This window comes from Gossypium hirsutum, chromosome A13, assembly GCF_007990345.1.
Source record: "Gossypium hirsutum isolate 1008001.06 chromosome A13, Gossypium_hirsutum_v2.1, whole genome shotgun sequence".
Lineage (NCBI taxonomy): Eukaryota > Viridiplantae > Streptophyta > Magnoliopsida > Malvales > Malvaceae > Gossypium > Gossypium hirsutum.
The window spans coordinates 84,069,280-84,076,526 of record NC_053436.1 but is presented as its reverse complement, the minus strand read 5'-3'; the positions used below and the strand labels follow the sequence as shown (position 1 = coordinate 84,076,526).

Genomic DNA, 7,247 nt, shown 5'->3' with positions numbered 1-7,247 from the left:
ATCAGCTCCTGATGTCATGATCTTTTTCCTCTTTTTTAGGCTAATTTTTCTGGTACAAGTAAAGTTGGGCTGAGATTGGTATGCATTGAGTGTTGACTCGATCATCTTCTTTGAATTGCCACTGCATACAAGTCGGCAAACTATCCAACCTTTTTCCTTAACAAACCTTCACTTCTTTATTTCTTTCTCCACATCCTATACCTACCAAACCACCAAACACAGCAATTCCACATGCAATTAAAAGTAACAATTAATAACTTTTAAGCACCGTCCAATCTCCTTATGCAATGTTCTAAAAATGCTAAAATAATATCCTAAAATGAAACTAAGTTCACTTAAGTACAGGCAATTGACTCGGCCTAATGACATGAATTATAACTCTTTTCAAGAGTTATCGCACCCCCAAAATTGAGTTATTGCTTGTCCTCAAGCAAGATATGTATGAACTCAAGAATGACCATAGCAACATAATCACCAGTGCACTGTTAGACCATTTAAAGAGCATCCTGTACTTCAATTCTTGACAATCTTCTATGTATAAAAAATTGATCAAGTGTTGAAAGTTTATTTAGCAAAGGTAGTGCAGAAAATATTGCTCTAAAAGAAAGAGAAATCCAAAGTAGTCATGCAATTTTCATTATAGCAAGTATCTCCTAATTTACTTAGTTCATCTTTTAACTAACTTAGTTTTCCTTCTTTCTTTTTTTTTTCATCTGGCCTTATACATACTCAAATACATACATATACATTTATTATGCCTTTTTTTAATAAGGGATTAGTTTGTCACATGATTCTTTGACTTCACAATTACAATGGAGCATACACTAAATTGTCGAATACTCAATCATACTCAAGTCGTGAAGCTAAGGCTTTTGACTGAAAAGATGTATGAAGCAAACAACTACCCTCTTAGCTAATTAGCTCATTACTATAGTGGAGTACCCCTAATTTTATTTATTACACACTCTTACTCAAACTCACCTTTCTAGTCAATAGCACAATGGAGCAAAAAATTGGTGCTGACTTGGCAATTCTAAGCATTAGAGTTTTTTATGACATTTTTTTAAAAAGAATTTTCTTATACATTTCCACATTATTCATTATTAAGTATTACCATGTTACCAAATATAGCTTCAAGAGTCTCTAAGTTTATCAAAAGAAACTTACTATAGATCAATTATAGTCAGAACTAGGACATCCTAATTTTAGGGATCAATTTACAAGCAAACTATCCTAAGCTAAAATCACTTAATCCACTGTCACAAATTTCTAAGTTTATCAAATAAATAAGCTCATCATCAAACATCACAGACAAAAACAAACTCATCATAGTCTAAATAATTCCTGACAGTCATATGTGCTAAGGCAAAATGAATGGCAAATGAACAAAAATACTAAAACACGTATTCTCAACTAAATATCTAATGCAATCTAGATGCACAATACACCCCCAAACCTAAGGGATGCATTGTCCTCAATGCATGTACAAGTATGAATCATGAATGCAAGAACATATATACATAATGAGATGTAATAAAGGGGAAAAACTTCCTGAGCTTGGAACTGAATGGTGGTACTTTAATTGCGACGAGTGGTCTTTCGTGCACTCATCTTAAAATGCATCAGCCTTTTAAGTAAATTGAGTGGTACATCATCCTCTTCATTATCAAATCTGGTGAGTTCATGAATAACCTGATCGATCTCACGATCCTTTTCAGCCATCGATTCAATAGAATGAGGTGGAATAGTTGTAGTCCGATCCACTGGTGATGCAATTGAGGGATTTCCATCCTCTTCGTCCACACGGTCAGTCTCCATGCTGACAGACTCTGGTTTCTCTGGTTCTCTGGTTCTTCCTCTAGTTCTTTGGGTGCATTATCTTCATGTGTTAGATTCATCTCGACGGGCTTTATGTCACAAATTCGTTCCCCACCTGTAATTTATTAAACAAAAGAAATGAAATAACTAAGAGAAATTTAATCGACAAAATAAAATAAAAAGAATTTTCAAGATATTGAAGTTAAACATCTTGAAGATCAATGGACTATTTGTCTTGCTCTTTGTTAGCACCCCGGTAGTGCCTCAAGTATTGTCCATTAACTTTAAATGTGTCCCCCATTTTCCTATCAAAAAATCCATGCCATATAATGAGCTACCAAGCATTCTTCATCAAAATTGAAAGGTCGATTTTGCTCTAGCAAAGTGCACGAGGGTCTTTACTCAAATGAATCTTCGTCACTATCAGAATTGCTGTGGTAAAATCTTGTGAATCCATGTACTGTTGTTTCTATCAATGAAATGGCACGACATTCTTCATTCCAATCAGCACATTTCAGGGTATTAAATAGTGATATGGTGATCATTCATCCTCATGGTTAGTTCACCTTTCTGCACATCAATTAAAGTTTTGCTTGTAGCAAGAAAAGGTCTTCCAAGAATAATTGGCACATTTTGGTCAGCTTCAAAATCTAAAATAAGAAAATTCTGAGGAAAAATAAATTTATCTACTCTTACCAGCACGCCTTCAATTTTACCTTCTAGATGGGCATAGGATTAATTAGCCAGTTGCAAAGTAACTATAGCAAGTCTTGCTTTCCCAATTCCCAACTGTCTAAAAATAGACATAAACATTAGATTTATACTCGCTCCTAAATCACATAACGCCTTACCAACATAACAATTTCCAATTGAACATGGGATAGTGAAACTCCTAAGGTCCTTCAACTTTGGAGGTAGTTTGTTCATCAACATTGCTGTGCACCCTTCAGTGATAGGAACAGTTTTAAATTCTCCCAATCTACACTTCTTTGAATGTATATATTTTAAAAATTTCATATAATTGGGTATTTTCTCTAAAACTTATACTAGTAGTATGTTGATATGGAGTTGCTTTAAGACCTCTAAAAATATTTTGAACTAAACATCCTATTTAAACTTAGTGAAAAAAAGGAAGAGGTGGTCTTCCTTCAAGTTGTTGGTATTTTGGAGGTATTGTCTTAATCAATTGAATTTTCGCAAAAGTATTTTGCCAAATTTTCTTTCTATACATTCTTAGTTTAGTAATTAGTTTAGATAACCAAACCTCTTAATTTTTAGGCTAGATAATAAAAAGGAAGTAAATACTAGTACTCATGGTTCCTTTGGGTTCGACAATCCAGTTTTGCTGAACTATACTACTGTACGATAGGTACACTTGCCTTAATCATGATAATAAATTAGTCTCAAGAACGATTCATTCATAAATCTTTAAAACCTATCACGAATATCACGTATCAAGTTTTTGGCGCCATTGCCAGGGAACTAGGATATTAGGAACACTTGATTTTTATTACTTTACCATTTTACTTTTATTGCAATTTAATTTTTTTTATTTTGTAATTCTTTATTTATTTTCTTCTGACAAGTTTTTCTAGTTTATGACCAGAAGAAACCCGTCAGGACCATTACAGCTCTATAGTGAGATCGATTGCATAGTTTGCAGAAACCGAAAAGAAATAAGGCGAAGCTTACGATACACAGAGGAAGAGCAAGAGGATGATACTTCAACCACAACCGATGAGATGGCTGAAAACCAAGAAAATTTGCTACCTCCTGTAATTGCTGCTAATGAGAATCCTGCTCCACGCACTATGTATGATTATGCTAGACCTTCTTTAACAGGAACTGAATCGAGCATAGCTAGACCTGCTGTAGCTACAAATATTTTTGAACTAAAACCTAACACAATTCAAATGATACAGTAATTTGTGCAGTTTGATGGCTTGCAGGACGAAGATCCCAACTTTCACTTGGCAAATTTCTTAGACTTTTGCGACACTTTTAAAATAAATGGCGTTTCTGATGACGCCATTCACCTTCGGTTGTTTCCTTTTTTGTTGAGAAACAAAGCTAAACATTGGTTGAATTCGTTACCACGAGGGCCAATCACTACTTGGGAACAAATGACTGAAAAGTTTTTATTAAAATATTTTTCGCCGGCTAAAATGGCTAAATTACGTAATGATATCTCTTCTTTTGTGTATATGGATTTAGAAACACTCTACGATGCATGGGAGAGATACAAGGACCTCTTGAGAAGATGCCCTCACCATAGGCTACCACTCTGGCTACAGGTTCAAATGTTTCATAATAGCCTAAATCCTTCGACACGATAGATGATCGACGCAGCTACGGGCGAAACCATCAATAATAGAACACCTGAAGATGCTTATGAATTTATAGAAGAGATGTCACTAAATAATTATTAGTGGCAAGTCATGAGGACAAAGCCAACAAAAGCAGTTGGCGTTTATAACGTCGATTCAGTCACCATGCTCTCTAATCAGGTAGAACTCTTGAATAAGAAATTTGACGGTTATCTTAGTTCTTCACAGGTTCACCCAATAATGCAGTGCAAAACAGGTGGAAGTGGATCGAGCAATCCAGATTACCCACCCTATGGCCACAACATGGAGAACGAACAGTTAAATTACATGGGCAATAATCCTTGATCTCAAAATAATCCTTATAGTAATACTTACAATGCAGGATGGAGGATTCCCCAAATTTTTCATGGGGAAGCCAAGCAATCAGCGACCACCACCACCTCCAGGCTTCCAACAACCACCCTACCAACAAGAGAGAAAGCTGAACCTTGAGGAGATGCTAACAAAATTCATCTTAGTGCCAGAAAGTCATTTTCAAAGTACTTAGACAGCGCTTAAAAATCAACAAGCGTCAATCCAAGGGCTCAAAACTCATATAGGCCAACTCGCCAAACTGATTTTTGAATGACCACAAGGTAGATTGCCGAGTAACACAGAATCTAACCCAAGGGAACAACTCAATGTGATTACCACTCATGACAAGGAAGGGTTAGTTGCACCTGAACCAGAACCGAGGCAAGAAACTATGGTAAGTAAAGGTAAGGGTGATGTGGACCACAATAACCAGAAAATGGTAAGTAATGAGTACAAACCATGGGTACCATACCCCAACGCGAGAAGAAAAGACCATACAGATGAACAATTCGGTAAATTCCTTAAACTATTAAAGAAATTACATATTAACATACCGTTTATGGAAGCTCTCTTGTAGATGCCAAACACAGTCAAATTTTTAAGGGAGTTTCTAGCAAACAAACGAAAGCTGGATAAGGCGTCACATGTGGAGTTGAATGTAGTTTGCTTAGCCATATTATAGAATAAGCTAGCCATATTACGGAATACGCTACCCAACAAATTGAAAGATCCAGGGAGTTTTACGATTTCTTGTTTTATTTGTAGTTTAGATGTTCATAATGCATTGGCTGACTTAGGGGCAATCATTAATGTTATGCCTTATAAAATGTTTAAAACAGCTAGGTCTTGGGAAACCCAAACAAACTAGGATGAGCATTCAATTGACTGATAAAACCATTAGATTTTCTAGGGGTATCATTGAAGATGTTCTTGTTAAGATCGATAAATTTACATACCCAGTAGACATTGTTGTTCTAGACATGGAAGAAGATAGTAACGCACCTTTGATTTTAGGACGAACCTTTTTATCGACTACTAGAACCATTATTGATGTTGGTACAGGTGAACTCGCACTTCGTGTGGGAGACGAAACAATCCCCCTTCAAGCTCGTAATTCGAGTAACACATCAAAAATTGAAGGTGGTTGTATAAATCATTCTACTAGTACTGATCATGTGGTGAAACGCTCTATACAGGAAATAGTTTTGAAGAACGCATATGAGTCACGTTCAAACAACAACAAAGGACCTATCTATGAAGAACGACGGCTACAAATCGAAGAACTAGATGAATGGCAGACACAAAAATTGAGAACACCTGATAAGCCAAAACCGAGCCAGAACGAGCTTAATACATCACCAAATCAACTTAAGTTTGGAGATAAAGTACTACTAGATGCAGTAGATCCTCGCATTACCACTTCTGAACCTAATGAAGTAATCCCTCTCACGGTACTCAATATTTTCCCATATGGTACAGTCGAGGTAATTCATCCTAAATTCGACACTTTTAAGGTAAGCAATACTCGTCTTAAACCTTATATTGATAAAGTTGATAGCAGGGATGAGGAGTGTAAACTCCTCGCACCACCTTGACCATACAGAAGAGAGGTAAGTCCAACTTAAGACTATAAATAAGTGCTTCTCGAGAGGCAACCCGGGCACTAACAATAATGAATTATTTAAATTCTAGTTTTTCACATCTAACCTACTAACTGAGTCTTGAAACACAGGGTTTTCCCATCCACACAGCCAGGCACACGGGCGTGCCTTAGGCCGTGCTCACACCATAGGAGGAGACACGGCTGTGCGATACAGCCGTATGAAAATAGAGCAAAAATGTTTCCCCAACATAGGATCCGATAAAGTTGCCACGACCGTGCGACGTGGTCGTGGGCAATCCTGCCAAAGTAAAACAGGCAATCGACATAACCGTGCCCACCAACTGTGGTCGAGCCTGTCAAAATAACACGGGTGTGCGCCTGCATACACGGGTGTGGGAGAAGCGAACAGAGATCGACACGGCCATGCAACATGGACGTGTACACCAATGCGCCCAATTTCGAAAACCACGAAATGCATGGGTTGAGATGAGAGCATACAGGCGTACCCCACGGCCGTGTGCCCCAATTTCTGTAGAAACACCTATTATTTATTTTATTTTTATCTTTATATTTTGAAATTATTATTTTTATTTCCTTTTAATACTATTTTATCCTGAGTTTTTACTATTTTTATTTTTCGGATTTTTCATTACGAGTAATTATGCTTCAGTATATCTCCTAAAGAGTCCCTGATTTTATCACTGTCATAAAGAGCTCCAAATCTCATCATCAAATAGGAACTAAAAATGCCAAGGGCAAAGGACTTATGGATTAATGAACCTCTACCACCGCCGGAATATCCTCCTCCACCCTCATCATTGCTTTGGCTGATTATTCTCCATAACTCCAATTCAAGGAGTTCATTCATCATTCAGGAAGTCTCACTTCTATCCCTATCTTATGATTATAAATCTATCTTTGTCAATATATCTATCTTTGTACATTGAGGGCAATGTACATCTTAAGTGTGGGGGTTCTTTTATATCATCATTAGAAATCCCTAAATTTTGTCTTATTCTCACGTGAATCACTCATATCACTATTAGAATAGATTTTGATTAATTTATGATTTTTATTGATATGTCTTGAATTAAAACATAGGCATTTATGCATTGATTGTTTAAACTTTAAGACATTAGGGAATC

At 36.5% G+C, this 7,247-nt stretch overlaps 1 non-coding gene across 1 annotated transcript; it reads right to left on the bottom strand.

Annotated features, from left to right (window-relative positions):
• Positions 1-3,989: 3,989 nt before the first annotated feature.
• Positions 3,990-4,096, bottom strand: LOC121213412 (small nucleolar RNA R71). The gene has a single exon (XR_005908794.1). It is a non-coding gene; the product is annotated as a small nucleolar RNA R71 (small nucleolar RNA).
• Positions 4,097-7,247: the final 3,151 nt, after the last annotated feature.